This window comes from Convolutriloba macropyga, unplaced genomic scaffold (assembly GCF_964194025.1).
Source record: "Convolutriloba macropyga unplaced genomic scaffold, txConMacr16.3 SCAFFOLD_611, whole genome shotgun sequence".
Lineage (NCBI taxonomy): Eukaryota > Metazoa > Xenacoelomorpha > Acoela > Convolutidae > Convolutriloba > Convolutriloba macropyga.
In genome coordinates this window covers 72,376-90,000 of record NW_027450122.1, presented here as the reverse complement: position 1 = coordinate 90,000, position 17,625 = coordinate 72,376, and the positions used below count along the sequence as shown (strand labels likewise).

At 45.1% G+C, this 17,625-nt stretch overlaps 1 non-coding gene and 1 pseudogene across 1 annotated transcript in view; both read right to left on the bottom strand.

The window, feature by feature from the left end:
* The window catches only part of LOC142355618 (large subunit ribosomal RNA), a 3,522-nt gene extending 1,897 nt beyond the window's left edge, over positions 1–1,625 (bottom strand). The window contains exon 1 of the ribosomal RNA XR_012761269.1: positions 1–1,625. This exon is cut by the window's left edge and continues 1,897 nt beyond it. This is a non-coding gene — a ribosomal RNA (large subunit ribosomal RNA).
* A 1,683-nt stretch (positions 1,626–3,308) lies between these two features.
* LOC142355617 (5.8S ribosomal RNA) lies at positions 3,309–3,460 on the bottom strand (annotated as a pseudogene).
* Positions 3,461–17,625: the final 14,165 nt, after the last annotated feature.

Sequence of the window (17,625 nt, the reverse complement as noted above, 5' to 3'; positions counted from 1 at the left end):
TTTAGAATCGACTAACTCATGTGCAAACGCTGTTCACATGAAAGCCTTTCCCGCTTCAGTCCTCAAAGTTCTCATTTGAGTACTTGCTACTTCCACCAAGATCTGCTCCATTGATCGCTTCGCGCATACACTTGCGTGCATACTTTAGCGCAATCAATGTGTCCTCCTACACATGAATATCATTTTTGAGCTGGTGAGGCTCTTTTTCTCTAATCTAACTTGCGTTAGATATTGATATTCATGGTTGGGTATAGGCCACGAGCTCTAGTGCCATCCATTTTCAGGGCTGATTGATTCGGCAGGTGAGTTGTTACACACTCCTTAGCGGATTTCAACTTCCATGACCACCGTCCTGCTGTCAGTATCAATCAACACCTTTTGTGGTGACTCATGAGCAAGTAGTTAGGCGCCTTAACCCAACTTTTGGTTCATCCCACATCGCCGGTTCTGCTTACCAAAAGCGGCCCACAAAAAGCTTGCATTCATAGTCCAAGTGCAATTAAGTCACAAGGACATCTCACCGATTTATAGTTTGAGAATAGGTGAAGGAAAAATTTTCCCCCATTCCTCTAATCATTCGCTTTAACCGATGAAATTGCTTTGCGAAGATTTTTCAATCTTGCTCAAGCTTTTGCTATCCTGAGGGAAACTTCGGAGGAAACCAGCTACTAGATGGTTCGATTAGTCTTTCGCCCCTATGCTCAGGTCAGACGATCGATTTGCACGTCAGAACCGCTTCGGGCTTCCACCATGGTTTCCCGTGGCTTCGCCCTGCCCAAGCATAGATCACCATCTTTCGGGTCGTGTGCTACTTGCTCTGGATCAGTCATGCAATAAGAGCAAAACCGTCCGTGGTTGCGGGACACCGAATCGGCGCCCTCACCACACAAAGTAGTGCAATTCATAAAAATTACACTGTTCACTTTCATTTCGCGTGTGCGCTTTCAATGAGCGACAACACTTGCAAGCAACTCACACTCCTTGGTCCGTGTTTCAAGACGGGCTGTAGAGAGCATTGAATAGGAAGTTGAGGTCAGACAGGCAATCAAGATCAATTTATCTCATTTTGTTTAGAATCAACAAGAAGAATTCCGAGGAAAACTTCTGCTCGATTCATTAACAAGATTTGCCAAAAGACGACAACTACACTACTCGGTAGCCGAGAATATAATATCAAGGCATTGAGTATGGTAACGCTCACTCCAGTTCCCCTTCAACAGTTTCACGTACTTTTCACTCTCTCTTCAGAGTGCTTTTCAACTTTCCCTCACGGTACTTGTTTACTATCGGTCTCGCTTTATAATTAGCTTTTGGAGAGACATATCTCCAGCTTCGAGTTGCACTTTCAAACAACTCTACTCATAGGAATGAGCCATTATGACTGGTATCGAAAATGACCTTTACAGGATTTTCACCTTCTTTGATGCTACTTTCCAGTAGACATCAGGACAAATTCACCAGTCTAGCATCAAACCATACCGGACACCGAGAAATGTTGCCATTTCTCTTCCCGATGAGCTTTTCCCTGTTCATTCGCCATTACTAAGGGATTCTCAGTTGATTTCTTTTCCTCCCCTTACTGATATGCTTAAGTTAAGGGGGTTCTCTCGCCCAATTCAGGTTATGTAGTTGATTGTCTCTTAATTGGTTCACTGACCAATATGAGACAGAAACCGATTCAGCAGTTTTGTTCGCTACTACTATCAAACACAGGTCGAAGTTTCCATTCAGTCATTAATTCCAACTTTCAAATGTTGTTGTTTCAGCTTTCGCTTACTAGAAGCAACATAATACTCGCTGCAATACAGACCTCGGGAAACCCTCACCGTGAATAAGGTTCACTCACATATTTCACTACATTTTGCGTGGGATTGGAGATGAGGCTACTCGTTCTTGCTCAGTACTAGGCTGAAAATTAACGAAACTTCGTTACAAACGTTCACATGTTGATGTTTCCGCTTTCGCGTACTCGAAACAACATAATACTAGTCTTTGTAATTTAGTTTCATAATTTCAACTGTTCTCATGCAGAATTTTTGCTCATTCTTATCCCAAATTTTGACCTGGCTACTAGTTACACTCCTTGTACTTATTGCAAAATGACCACAAATTTCAACAGCTTTCACATGTTGCTGTTTCGGCTTTCGCTTACTACAGTCAACATAATACTCGTTGCAAAATAAGTGCTCGGCATCTGCAATTTTCCAAAGACGAAGTTTCGCCAGTTCAATTTTCGCTCGCCAATTATGGCTACTAATTCACACGGTACTGAGCTCAACAACATTAAATTTGTTCAGCAAGACTTTCACATGTTGATGTTTTGGCTTTCGCCTACTAGAAGCAACATAATACTCGTCTTGTTAGCTCATTCAATGAGAATAGCTTTTCCCGTTGAGAATTTTTGCCTTCAATTGGCGTTGTAGTGAGTTTGGCTACTCAGATCACCAAATACTTGTGACAATTCGAACCAGAAATGTTTTCAATTTTCACATGCTGATGTTTCGGATTCAACCTACTAGAAGCAGCATAATACTTGTATTCAACAATTTCTGTATCAAATCCCAGTTTTCTCTGGTGCATCTTTGCCAAGCTATTCCAAACTGCCTGAGTCTGAATACCAATTACAGGTACTAGTAAATGCACGTTACTAAGGACTATATAGTTCTAGGTTACTGTACACAACGACGTTCACATGTTGATGTTTCAGCTGCCGCTTACTAGAAACAACATAATACTTATCGTGCATACCTTTCCATAACTTGTCCTTTTCAGATGCATTAGTTTCCCTTTGTCTTGGCTTCTACAGTCAGACTGGCTACTAGTAACAGCACAGTACTAATCACATATCGTTCTACAGTTTGCAGACAACTTTCACATGTTGATGTTTCAGCTTTCGCCTACTAGAAACAACATAATACTCGCTGTATACATTTGTAGTTCTCTATGTAACTTTCATGTGAAGAAGTTTCGCCAGTCTTTTTGACTGTCTCAAATCTGAGTCATGCTTAGGCTACTAGTTGCTTCATAGTACTTATCGCCTCGAGATCATTGAACAAAACTTGATTTTCACATGTTGCTGTTTCAGCTTCCGCTTACTAGAAACAACATAATACTAGTCTCATTAAGTTCCGTCTCTTTGCAATTTTCTTATGAAGAAAATTCGCCATCACAATGACTCCAGCAGTTCTTGATCAAGGAATGCAATCATTGATCAGAATGCTATTATTTGAATCGGTTCTGCTTTAAGTGTTCCAATTTTATTGGAAGCACCAACAATAGAACATCAATGTGTTCAATCGAGAGTTATATAACCCTGAATCGGACGCAGTCAACAGCCGAAGCCGAGACCGCCTTTTGCGTTAGAGAGGTCGGTAAACAAATCTTGCGATTCATACCGAATTAACACATATAGCTGTGCTCCTCTTCGTAAAGCGAGCCAAGTGATCCCCTGTTGAAGGATGTATTTGGACCAATCTAGTAGCATTTGGTTTCCAACAAGCTCTCCCAAGTTAGCTTACTTATTGGGCTTTTCAACCAATTCGGTTGGCTACAAGCATCATCAAAGTACTAGCCACAGTTTGATCGCAAAATTCTACGACTTTCACATGTTGATGTTTCGGCTTGCGCTTAGCCTACTATAAGCAACATAATACTAGTCATATCATAGAGCGTGATCAGCTTGTGACGTTCTCATGATGAAGTTTCACCAACAGTGTCTCACTTCGAGCTTAAATCCAGCTACTAGTAACTACACAGTACTGACTGCAACGATAACTTTTATCTATACCTTTCACATGCTGCGCTTTCGGCCAGGGCCTACTAACGTCAACATAATACTCGATATAAACTTTTGTTCATGATGCAGCTTCCCCATGCAGAAGTTTCGCCTTCAAATGCTCTCTTGGCCATATGACGTAAGAAAAGGTTACTAGTAACATCACAGTACTAGCCACAGTTTGATTGCAAAATTCTACGACTTTCACATGTTGATGTTTCGGCTTGCGCTTAGCCTACTAGAAGCAACATAATACTAGTCATATCATAGAGCGTGATCAGCTTGTGACGTTCTCATGATGAAGTTTCACCAACAGTGTCTCATTTCGAGCTTAAATCCAGCTACTAGTAACTACACAGTACTGACTGCAACGCTAACTTTTATCTATACCTTTCACATGCTGCGCTTTCGGCCAGGGCCTACTAACGTCAACATAATACTCGATATAAACTTTTGTTCATGATGCAGCTTCCCCATGCAGAAGTTTCGCCTTCAAATGCTCTCTTGGCCATATGACGTAACACAAGGTTACTAGTAACATCACAGTACTAGCCACAATTTGATCGCAAAATTCTACGACTTTCACATGTTGATGTTTCGGCTTGCGCTTAGCCTACTATAAGCAACATAATACTAGTCATATCATAGAGCGTGATCAGCTTGTGACGTTCTCATGATGAAGTTTCACCAACAGTGTCTCACTTCGAGCTTAAATCCAGCTACTAGTAACTACACAGTACTGACTGCAACGATAACTTTTATCTATACCTTTCACATGCTGCGCTTTCGGCCAGGGCCTACTAACGTCAACATAATACTCGATATAAACTTTTGTTCATGATGCAGCTTCCCCATGCAGAAGTTTCGCCTTCAAATGCTCTCTTGGCCATATGACGTAAGAAAAGGTTACTAGTAACATCACAGTACTAGCCACAGTTTGATTGCAAAATTCTACGACTTTCACATGTTGATGTTTCGGCTTGCGCTTAGCCTACTAGAAGCAACATAATACTAGTCATATCATAGAGCGTGATCAGCTTGTGACGTTCTCATGATGAAGTTTCACCAACAGTGTCTCATTTCGAGCTTAAATCCAGCTACTAGTAACTACACAGTACTGACTGCAACGCTAACTTTTATCTATACCTTTCACATGCTGCGCTTTCGGCCAGGGCCTACTAACGTCAACATAATACTCGATATAAACTTTTGTTCATGATGCAGCTTCCCCATGCAGAAGTTTCGCCTTCAAATGCTCTCTTGGCCATATGACGTAACACAAGGTTACTAGTAACATCACAGTACTAGCCACAATTTGATCGCAAAATTCTACGACTTTCACATGTTGATGTTTCGGCTTGCGCTTAGCCTACTAGAAGCAACATAATACTAGTCATATCATGGAGCGTGATCAGCTTGTGACGTTCTCATGATGAAGTTTCACCAACAGTGTCTCATTTCGAGCTTAAATCCAGCTACTAGTAACTACACAGTACTGACTGCAACGATAACTTTTATCTATACCTTTCACATGCTGCGCTTTCGGCCAGGGCCTACTAATGTCAACATAATACTCGATATAAACTTTTGTTCATGATGCAGCTTCCCCATGCAGAAGTTTCGCCTTCAAATGCTCTCTTGGCCATATGACGTAACACAAGGTTACTAGTAACATCACAGTACTAGCCACAATTTGATCGCAAAATTCTACGACTTTCACATGTTGATGTTTCGGCTTGCGCTTAGCCTACTAGAAGCAACATAATACTAGTCATATCATAGAGCTTGATCAGCTTGTGACATTCTCATGATGAAGTTTCACCAACAGTGTCTCATTTTGAGCTTAAATCCAGCTACTAGTAACTACACAGTACTGACTGCAACAATAACTTTTATCTATACCTTTCACATGCTGCGTTTTCGGCCAAGGCCTACTAACGTCAACATAATACTCGATATAAAATTTTGATCATGATGCAGCTTTCCCATGCAGAAGTTTCGCCTTCAAATGCTCTCTTGGCCATATGACGGAACACCAGGTTACTAGTAACATCACAGTACTAGCCACAGTTTGATTGCAAAATTCTACGACTTTCACATGTTGATGTTTCGGCTTGCGCTTAGCCTACTAGAAGCAACATAATACTAGTCATATCATAGAGCGTGATCAGCTTGTGACGTTCTCATGATGAAGTTTCACCAATAGTGTTTCATTCGAATTGGTTCTGCTTTAAGCTCTCCAATTGTTTTGGATGAACCAGTTTTGCCCTTCGAAGCCACTTTTGTGAGCTTTTGTGGGTCTTTACCAAGAGGATATACCTCAAGGCCTCTTTCAATTCCTTTAAGTTCTTTCAACTCCTTTACAGTTTCTAGGTTCACATAGCTGCAAACCTTATTTCTAGTTTTAAGTCTGGCCAACTTGGGGAGAGTTGGTGCAGACCGTGACCAATTCTAGTAGGATGCCACAACAAGAATGTGATCAACTTAGCTTGTCGATGAACCTGCCCCACATTCAAACAACTCTATCGCCTTTTCCTCGTATAGTTATATGCGAGGGCCTCTCATAGAGAGCGCTGTTAGCAACCTTTTCCACATAGACGATAAAGTTGTGAGTGTTTTGCACATGGCTGTTGTCATCACCACGTGACGAGTCAACTCAGCTTGACTCTCTACACTCCGACAAGCTTTGCACATACGCCTTTAGTTCAGTATGTGTCTTTAATCTGACTCCGGTGCCTCAAGCCGGAAAAATTGTCAGATTATGATCATTATCGGTTAGTCATCCCGATGCAAGATCGTATCGTACTGTCTTTGTCTACCTCCAGATTCCGAAGAACAGGAGGAGACTCTCCCAGACCTACATATCTGGGAGAATGTTCAGAGGGCGAGAAGCTGTGGATTACTCTCCCCTAAGAACTGACTAAACTTTACCCTCGTCCAAGGTAAGTTTATTTTAGCTAGCCTTCTATGTAAAGGATCTGAGGCTAAGCTGTGTTTTTTCGAGCCTTTGGCTCGGAGCAAGTTCAGTGGGCGCCCCGAGTAGCTCAACTCTTTCCCACTGAACAGCGCAACGCTCTGTCACTCGCTGGGATTTTTGCGTGTCGGTTCTAACCACGCGACTTGTGGACCTTTTTAGGCCTTTCTCATTCACAAGTCTATAGCTGGGCTTCTATAACCCAGCTTCTGAGATCTAGATAGCTGCAGTTCTGCTAGGCTGCTTTTGCTAACTAGTCTCCCTTTAAGCAGTCCCTTGCCATGACTGCTGAACTATGTATCCACACAAGTAGTTTTTGAGCTCGATACATAATTCGAGATTGGTTGCCAAGCAATCTCTAGCGACAGAGCGTCATGCGCACTACAGACATGGCCTCTACCAGCAGCCATGCCCGAAGGAATCAATCACTGATCCTTCCGCAGGTTCCCCTACGGAAACCTTGTTACGACTTTTACTTCCTCTAGACAATTAAGCTCGATCCGCTTCATCCCGTTGCCGGAGACCGAAGTCCCAACAGTAGGAATTTGCAATTCTTGCTTAACTATCCAATCAGTAGTAGCGACGGGCGGTGTGTACAAAGGGCAGGGACGTAATCCCTATGAGTTGTTGACTCATAAGTACCAGGAATTCCTGGTTCACGTCTGCAAGTTACAACAGACGATCCCCTTGAAGCGCTGTACTTTTCTCTGATTGCCCAGTCCATTTCGGACCAAGGGCTGAGTACTCAATCTAAAAGTACACAGTGTAGCGCGCGTGCAGTCCAGAACATCTAAGGGCATCACAGACCTGTTATAGCCTCACTTCATCTGCGGTATTTAATTCCGCATAGTTCCTCTAAGAAGTGTTTGAATTCACATATAGTGAATTTCATTATTTAGATGGAGAAGATCTCGTTCGTTATCGGAATTAACCAGACAGATCACTCCACTAACTAAGAACGGCCATGCACCACCGCCCATATAATCATGAAAGATATTCAATCTGTCAATCCTTAAGATGTCTGGACCGGGTGAGTTTTCCCGTGTTGAGTCAAATTAAGCCGCAGGCTCCACTCCTGGTGGTGCCCTTCCGTCAATTCCTTTAAGTTTCGATTTTGCAACCATACTTCCCCCGGAACCAATAAACTTTGGTTTCCCGGTTAATCTCTTGCCAAGTCAAGATCGACTTTGACAAATTGTAGGTTGGTATAGTTTATGGTCAGAATTACGAGGGTATCTAATCCTCTTCAATACTCTGACTTTCGTTCTTGATTAATGAAAACATTCTTGGCAAATGCTTTCGCAGTAGTTTGTCTTGCCACGATCCAAGAATTTCACCTCTAACGTAGCAATACAAATGCCCCCGTCTGTTCCTTTCAATCATTACCGCACTCAGCCAACCGGCATCAATCGAGTAGCGGGTCATTCTCCATTATTCCATGCTTTATTATTCGATCCCAAAGGATGCTTTGAACACTCTAATTTTCTCAGGGTGAAAACACCGTTTCCACAGTTCGTCACATTTAAGTGCAAACTATTTCTTCGATGCGAAGGATGAGCGGAACGAGTCAACAGATTTAACTGAAGACCATGTTGCCGTTCTACTCAAACAGATCCAACTATGAGCTTTTTAAACGCAGCAACTATTGCATACGCTTGTAGAGGCTGGTATTACCGCGGCTGCTGGCACCAGACTTGCCCTCTACTCGTTCATCAATGGAGCTTTTAAGTCCATTCCATTCTGATTACAAACCATAAAGGTTCATATCATTATTTCTAGTCACTACCTCCTCGTGCGGAGAGTGGGTAATTTGCGTGCCTGCTGCCTTCCTTGGATGTGGTAGCCGTTTCTAAGGCTCCCTCTCCGGAATCGAACCCTGATTCCCCGTTACCCGTCACAACCATGGTAGTCCGTTACACTACCATCATAGGTTGATAGGTCAGAAATTCGGAAGTTCCGTCCCCAAGCCGAAGCTATCTGGGATCTTTCAGTTACTAGGACTCATCACGGGATGTGTCTGTACTTAGCAAATCACCCGGTGTAGTCTTGTAAAAGTCTCCGACAGTGTCGGACAATCAGCATGCATTAGCTGCAGGGTTACCGCAGTTATTCATTTAGCTTGCAAATCAACTAATAGATAGTAACTGATTTAATGAGCCATTCGCGGTTCCACTTTTTCAAGCTTCGCTTGCACATGCATGGCTTAGTCTTTCAGACAAGCATATGGCAACTGACAGGATCAATCAGTTTAATTGTACTTTGAACAATCTTTCGATTTGTTCGAATTTAGAAAGACATAGCCTTGCGGCCTCGTCAATCTTGCTTTGAGCTTTTTAAATCACGAAGAGTTTCAATGCATGCTTTGGCATGGCTACTAGTTACTACACAGTACTCTACACACTTAGAGTTACCCACGATTACACATTTCACATGCTGATGTTTCGGCTCGCGCGTACTAGAAACAGCATAATACTATGTGTACTGGTAGATAGCGCTCTGTGAGCATTTCCCATGAGCAGGTTTTGCCCTCCAAATCTCTGTTCTACTGTTACCAATACCGGCTAACAACTGTATCATACTAGGGAGAATTGACTCATGATTTAAAAACCAGATGTTCACATGTCGATGTTTCGGCTCTCGCCTACTAGAAACAACATAATACTAGTCTGTTAAAAATCTCAATCACGCCGCCTCTTCAGATACAGAAGTTTTACCTTTTATTGGTTAGAGAACAGCTTTCCAGCTGTCGACATGGTTACTAGTAACAACACCGTACTCAACACAAAAACTTTTCAACTTCACAACTTTCACATGCTGATGTTTCTGCTTTCGCATACTAGAAACAGCATAATACTTATTGTTTTGTCAAGTAATTTGTGTGTCTTTCCCATGTGAAGTTTCACCGGTCAACAATGTTTCCCTGACCAATTACGGCTACTAGTAGCTGTATAATACTAGGGAAAATGATTGAGGATTTAATATCAGATTTTCACATGTTGATGTTTCGGCTTTCGCCTACTAGAAACAACATAATACTAGTCTGCTAAGAAATCTCGCTCAAATTGCCTTTTCACATACAGAAGTTTCACCTTCTATTGGTTAGAGAACAGTTCTCAGCTGTCGACATGGTTACTAGTAACAACATCGTACTCAACACAAAAATTCTTCAACTTCACAACTTTCACATGCTGATGTTTCTGCTTTCGCGTACTAGAAACAGCATAATACTTATTGCTTTGTCAAGAAGTGTGTGTGTCTTTCCCATGCGAAAGTTTCACCGGTCAGCAATAATTGCCGTGTCCAATTAAGGTTACTCATAGCTGTATAATACTAGGGAAAATGATTGAGGATTTAATATCAGATTTTCACATGTTGATGTTTCGGCTTTCGCCTACTAGAAACAACATAATACTAGTCTGCTAATAAATCTCGCTCAAATTGCCTTTTCACATACAGAAGTTTCACCTCTTCTTGGTCACTGTACAGATGATGCTGTCTGTTCTTTATTTGGTTCTGCTTATTATAAGGAGGGGCATCACTCCTTCCTCCTTGGTTTGCATGCATTAAGCCTGCTTTGTGAAAAGCGTATCTTTCTAGCTTTTCTTCGCCTTACTCGAGTAGGACGATACAATCCAGACATTAGTCAGTCTTGGTGTAAAGTCACTGAGTATTATTCGGTTCTGCTTTATTCAGCAATATGCTGTATAATTGTTGTAATTTGCGAACATATTTGTTCTCAGTTCCGAACTACTAGCGACGACAGATTACCAGCGGTCATGAGCCATCAAGGTAGTTCTTTGGTGCATCAAGTAGAGAGGTGCCATCAAACAACACTTCCCTAATAATGCTACACACATAGAATTTGCTACAGTGCAGCTTTTTACTTTGCAAAATTTGCGCACAAATTTTGCATAGAATAAATGTTTTATCAAGATTTTTAGATCCCCTCCCTTGAGAGAACGTTACTCCTTTAAGTGAACACCCCGCGGCGTCCTGTTGTTATTGCTTATAACCATTTCGCAAGCCGGAGGCATAATGCACTACGCAAGCCGCTACTTTGGCACAGAGGCACCTAGTTTTACACCCGGGACTTCAGGTGGCCCAGTTTTACACCCAGTACAGCGGTGCCAGTTGGTAACCCGGTGGATCCTCGGAGACCAGACATGATCATAGATCAAACCCGATGTATGCTACTCCTGAACGTATAGTATCTCCACTGTGCAATGAAATTATCGTTCGTTTCGGGCCTTCCTATACGTTCAGCAGACAATCGCTAGGAATTCACCTCGTGACCCGTGGTGACCACACTGGATTTCAAGTTTATTGATTTGGACAGACCTGTCATTTATTTTGCTTTTCAGCTTCAGTTCTGCTCGATCTAGCTTGCCTAAGGCTTGATCTCGCTTTGCTCACCCCTGTAGGAGCCTCTACTAGTACCACTCGGAGTAATGGGGAATCCACCAGACCTAATCGATGAATGCCATCAAACAACAAACATCATACCCGGCTTCATCAGGCATATTTTATTACTTCCGAGAGGTACTTTAGTATCAGATCTTTCTCCATGCCTCTTATGAGGACCCGTCAGACCTTTCGGTTTATCGTTTAGCTTCAGTCCTGCTCGATCTAGCTTTCCCAAGGCTCGATCTAGCTCTATTCGCCCCACTAGAGGGCTCTCTAAGACCCCTCGGTCTTAGTGTTAGCTCCGGTACTGCTCGGTCGTGCTTGCTGAAGGCCCGACCCAGCTTTAGTTAGATTCTCGTACTTTCTCTTGGCCTCTCTAGGAGGACCAGACAGACCTCTCGGTCTATCGTTTAGCTTCAGTCCTGCTCGATCTAGCTTGCCCAAGGCTTGATCAAGCTCTATTCGCCCCGCTAGAGGGCTCTCTAAGACCCCTCGGTCTTAGTGTTATCTTCTGTAATGCCTAACCAAGCTTACTACAGGCCTTGGTCAGGTCTTTATCGGTCACCGATTAGTAACAGACCAATCATAGGGCCTTCCACCCTATCCGGGTTGAGGTCTTTAGTCCAGCCATATTTTGACAAGACACCTCTCCCTAATAATGCCCCACACATAGAATTACTGTCCATGCAGTATTTAACTTGTGTTTTTTTCTAAAATTTGATTTTCACTTTTTGGAGGTTCATTTGCTCCTCTGACACTCTTTCAGCTTCAATCTTACTCGATCTAGCTTTCCCAAGGCTCGATCTAGCTCTATTCGCCCCACTAGAGGGCTCTCTAAGACACTTCGGTCTTAGTGTTAGCTCCGGTCTTGCTCAATCGTGCTTGCTGAAGGCGCGATCAAGCTTTAGTTAGCTTCTCGTACTTCCTCTTGGCCTCTCTAGGAGGACCAGACAGACCTCTCGGTCTATCGTTTAGCTTCAGTCCTGCTCGATCTAGCTTTCCCAAGGCTCGATCTAGCTCTATTCGCCCTGCTAGAGGGCTCTCTAAGACCCCTCGGTCTTAGTGTTAGCTCCGGTACAGCTCGGTCGTGCTTGCTGAAGGCCCGATCAAGCTTTAGTTAGATTCTCGTACTTTCTCTTGGCCTCTATAGGAGGACCAGACAGACCTCTCGGTCTATCGTTTAGCTTCAGTCCTGCTTGATCTAGCTTTCCCAAGGCTCGATCTAGCTCTATTCGCCCTGCTAGAGGGCTCTCTAAGACCCCTCGGTCTTAGTGTTAGCTCCGGTACAGCTCGGTCGTGCTTGCTGAAGGCCCGATCAAGCTTTAGTTAGCTTCTCGTACTTTCTCTTGGCCTCTCTAGGAGGACCAGACAGACCTCTCGGTCTATCGTTTAGCTTCAGTCCTGCTCGATCTAGCTTTCCCAAGGCTCGATCTAGCTCTATTCGCCCCGCTAGAGGGCTCTCTAAGACCCCTCGGTCTTAGTGTTAGCTCCGGTACAGCTCGGTCGTGCTTGCTGAAGGCCCGATCAAGCTTTAGTTGGCTTCTCGTACTTTCTCTTGGCCTCTCTAGGAGGACCAGACAGACCTCTCGGTCTCTTGCTTAGCTTCAGTCCTGCTCGATCTAGCTTGCCCAAGGCTTGATCAAGCTCTATTCGCCCCGCTAGAGGGCTCTCTAAGACCCCTCGGTCTTAGTGTTAGCTCCGGTACAGCTCGGTCGTGCTTGCTGAAGGCCCGATCAAGCTTTAGTTAGCTTCTCGTTTTTTCTCTTGGCCTCTCTAGGAGGACCAGACAGACCTCTCGGTCTATCGTTTAGCTTCAGTCCTGCTCGATCTAGCTTTCCCAAGGCTCGATCTAGCTCTATTCGCCCCGCTAGAGGGCTCTCTAAGACCCCTCGGTCTTAGTGTTAGCTCCGGTACAGCTCGGTCGTGCTTGCTGAAGGCCCGATCAAGCTTTAGTTGGCTTCTCGTACTTTCTCTTGGCCTCTCTAGGAGGACCAGACAGACCTTTCGGTCTCTTGCTTAGCTTCAGTCCTGCTCGATCTAGCTTTCCCAAGGCTCGATCTAGCTCTATTCGCCCCGCTAGAGGGCTCTCTAAGACCCCTCGGTCTTAGTGTTAACTCCTGTAATGCCTAACCAAGCTTACTACAGGCCTTGTTCAGGTCTTTATCGGTCACCGATTAGTAACAGACCGATCATGGGGCCTTCCACCCTATCCGGGTTGAGGTCTTTAGTCCAGCCATATTTTGACAAGACACCTCCCCCTAATAATGCCCCACACATAGAAATACTGTCCATGCAGTATTTAACTTGTGTTTTTTCTAAAATTTGATTTTCACTTTTTGGAGGTTCATTTGCTCCTCTGACACTCTTTCAGCTTCAATCTTACTCGATCTAGCTTTCCCAAGGCTCGATCTAGCTCTATTCGCCCCACCAGAGGGCTCTCTAAGACACTTCGGTCTTAGTGTTAGCTCCGGTCTTGCTCAATCGTGCTTGCTGAAGGCGCGATCAAGCTTTAGTTAGCTTCTCGTACTTTCTCTTGGCCTCTCTAGGAGGACCAGACAGACCTCTCGGTCTATCGTTTAGCTTCAGTCCTGCTCGATCTAGCTTTCCCAAGGCTCGATCTAGCTCTATTCGCCCCGCTAGAGGGCTCTCTAAGACCCCTCGGTCTTAGTGTTAGCTCCGGTACAGCTCGGTCGTGCTTGCTGAAGGCCCGATCAAGCTTTAGTTGGCTTCTCGTACTTTCTCTTGGCCTCTCTAGGAGGACCAGACAGACCTCTCGGTCTCTTGCTTAGCTTCAGTCCTGCTCGATCTAGCTTGCCCAAGGCTTGATCAAGCTCTATTCGCCCCGCTAGAGGGCTCTCTAAGACCCCTCGGTCTTAGTGTTAGCTCCGGTACAGCTCGGTCGTGCTTGCTGAAGGCCCGATCAAGCTTTAGTTAGCTTCTCGTTTTTTCTCTTGGCCTCTCTAGGAGGACCAGACAGACCTCTCGGTCTATCGTTTAGCTTCAGTCCTGCTCGATCTAGCTTTCCCAAGGCTCGATCTAGCTCTATTCGCCCCGCTAGAGGGCTCTCTAAGACCCCTCGGTCTTAGTGTTAGCTCCGGTACAGCTCGGTCGTGCTTGCTGAAGGCCCGATCAAGCTTTAGTTGGCTTCTCGTACTTTCTCTTGGCCTCTCTAGGAGGACCAGACAGACCTCTCGGTCTATCCTTTAGCTTCAGTCCTGCTCGATCTAGCTTTCCCAAGGCTCGATCTAGCTCTATTCGCCCCGCTAGAGGGCTCTCTAAGACCCCTCGGTCTTAGTGTTATCTCCTGTAATGCCTAACCAAGCTTACTACAGGCCTTGGTCAGGTCTTTATCGGTCACCGATTAGTAACAGACCGATCATAGGGCCTTCCACCCTATCTGGGTTGAGGTCTTTAGTCCAGCCATATTTTGACAAGACACCTCCCCCTAATAATGCCCCACACATAGAATTACTGTTTATGCAGCTTTTCACTTGTGAAATTTTTAATTTTCGCAATTATTATAGAATAAGTGTTTGCGCAGCTTTTCATAGGTCGAGCTCTAGCTAGCTAGCTCAAGCTAGCTAGCTAGCTCAAGCTCAAGCTATCTAGCTCAAGCTCAAGCCAGCTAGCTCAAGCTCAAGCTAGCTAGCTAGCTCAAGCTCAAGCTAGCTAGCTAGCTCAAGCTCAAGCTAGCTAGCTCAAGCTCAAGCTAGCTAGCTCAAGCTCAAGCTAGCTAGCTAGCTCAAGCTCAAGCTCAAGCTAGCTAGCTCAAGCTCAAGCTCAAGCTAGCTAGCTAGCTCAAGCTCAAGCTAGCTAGCTAGCTCAAGCTCAAGCTAGCTAGCTAGCTCAAGCTCAAGCTAGCTAGCTCAAGCTCAAGCTCAAGCTCAAGCTAGCTAGCTAGCTCAAGCTAGCTAGCTAGCTCAAGCTCAAGCTAGCTAGCTAGCTCAAGTTCAAGCTAGCTAGCTAGCTCAAGCTCAAGCTAGCTAGCTAGCTCAAGCTCAAGCTAGCTAGCTCAAGCTCAAGCTAGCTAGCTCAAGCTCAAGCTAGCTAGCTAGCTCAAGCTCAAGCTCAAGCTAGCTAGCTCAAGCTCAAGCTCAAGCTAGCTAGCTAGCTCAAGCTCAAGCTAGCTAGCTAGCTCAAGCTCAAGCTCAAGCTAGCTAGCTAGCTCAAGTTCAAGCTAGCTAGCTAGCTCAAGCTCAAGCTAGCTAGCTCAAGCTCAAGCTAGCTAGCTCAAGCTCAAGCCAGCTAGCTCAAGCTCAAGCTCAAGCTAGCTAGCTAGCTCAAGCACAAGCTAGCTAGCTAGCTCAATCTCAAGCTAGCTAGCTCAAGCTCAAGCTAGCTAGCTCAAGCTCAAGCTAGCTAGCTAGCTCAAGCTCAAGCTCAAGCTAGCTAGCTCAAGCTCAAGCTCAAGCTAGCTAGCTAGCTCAAGCTCAAGCTAGCTAGCTAGCTCAAGCTCAAGCTGGCTAGCTAGCTCAAGCTCAAGCTAGCTAGCTAGCTCAAGCTCAAGCTAGCTAGCTCAAGCTCAAGCTCAAGCTCAAGCTAGCTAGCTAGCTCAAGCTAGCTAGCTAGCTCAAGCTCAAGCTAGCTAGCTAGCTCAAGTTCAAGCTAGCTAGCTAGCTCAAGCTCAAGCTAGCTAGCTAGCTCAAGCTCAAGCTAGCTAGCTCAAGCTCAAGCTAGCTAGCTCAAGCTCAAGCTAGCTAGCTAGCTCAAGCTCAAGCTCAAGCTAGCTAGCTCAAGCTCAAGCTCAAGCTAGCTAGCTAGCTCAAGCTCAAGCTAGCTAGCTAGCTCAAGCTCAAGCTAGCTAGCTAGCTCAAGTTCAAGCTAGCTAGCTAGCTCAAGCTCAAGCTAGCTAGCTCAAGCTCAAGCTAGCTAGCTCAAACTCAAGCTAGCTAGCTAGCTCAAGTTCAAGCTAGCTAGCTAGCTCAAGCTCAAGCTAGCTAGCTAGCTCAAGCTCAAGCTAGCTAGCTCAAGCTCAAGCTAGCTAGCTCAAGCTCCAGCTAGCTAGCTAGCTCAAGCTCAAGCTCAAGCTAGCTAGCTCAAGCTCAAGCTCAAGCTAGCTAGCTAGCTCAAGCTCAAGCTAGCTAGCTAGCTCAAGCTCAAGCTAGCTAGCTAGCTCAAGTTCAAGCTAGCTAGCTAGCTCAAGCTCAAGCTAGCTAGCTCAAGCTCAAGCTAGCTAGCTCAAGCTCAAGCCAGCTAGCTCAAGCTCAAGCTCAAGCTAGCTAGCTAGCTCAAGCACAAGCTTGCTAGCTAGCTCAAGCTCAAGCTAGCTAGCTCAAGCTCAAGCTAGCTAGCTCAAGCTCAAGCTAGCTAGCTCAAGCTCAAGCTCAAGCTAGCTAGCTAGCTCAAGCACAAGCTTGCTAGCTAGCTCAAGCTCAAGCTAGCTAGCTCAAGCTCAAGCTAGCTAGCTCAAGCTCAAGCTAGCTAGCTAGCTCAAGCTCAAGCTCAAGCTAGCTAGCTCAAGCTCAAGCTCAAGCTAGCTAGCTGGCTCAAGCTCAAGCTAGCTAGCTAGCTCAAGCTCAAGCTAGCTAGCTAGCTCAAGCTCAAGCTAGCTAGCTCAAGCTCAAGCTCAAGCTAGCTAGCTAGCTCAAGCTAGCTAGCTAGCTCAAGCTCAAGCTAGCTAGCTAGCTCAAGTTCAAGCTAGCTAGCTAGCTCAAGCTCAAGCTAGCTAGCTAGCTCAAGCTCAAGCTAGCTAGCTCAAGCTCAAGCTAGCTAGCTCAAGCTCAAGCTAGCTAGCTAGCTCAAGCTCAAGCTCAAGCTAGCTAGCTCAAGCTCAAGCTCAAGCTAGCTAGCTAGCTCAAGCTCAAGCTAGCTAGCTAGCTCAAGCTCAAGCTAGCTAGCTAGCTCAAGTTCAAGCTAGCTAGCTAGCTCAAGCTCAAGCTAGCTAGCTCAAGCTCAAGCTAGCTAGCTCAAGCTCAAGCCAGCTAGCTCAAGCTCAAGCTCAAGCTAGCTAGCTAGCTCAAGCACAAGCTAGCTAGCTAGGCTCAAGCTCAAGCTAGCTAGCTCAAGCTCAAGCTAGCTAGCTCAAGCTCAAGCTAGCTAGCTAGCTCAAGCTCAAGCTCAAGCTAGCTAGCTCAAGCTCAAGCTCAAGCTAGCTAGCTAGCTCAAGCTCAAGCTAGCTAGCTAGCTCAAGCTCAAGCTAGCTAGCTCAAGCTCAAGCTCAAGCTAGCTAGCTAGCTCAAGCTCAAGCTAGCTAGCTAGCTCAAGCTCAAGCTAGCTAGCTAGCTCAAGCTCAAGCTAGCTAGCTCAAGCTCAAGCTCAAGCTCAAGCTAGCTAGCTAGCTCAAGCTAGCTAGCTAGCTCAAGCTCAAGCTAGCTAGCTAGCTCAAGTTCAAGCTAGCTAGCTAGCTCAAGCTCAAGCTAGCTAGCTAGCTCAAGCTCAAGCTAGCTAGCTCAAGCTCAAGCTAGCTAGCTCAAGCTCAAGCTAGCTAGCTAGCTCAAGCTCAAGCTCAAGCTAGCTAGCTCAAGCTCAAGCT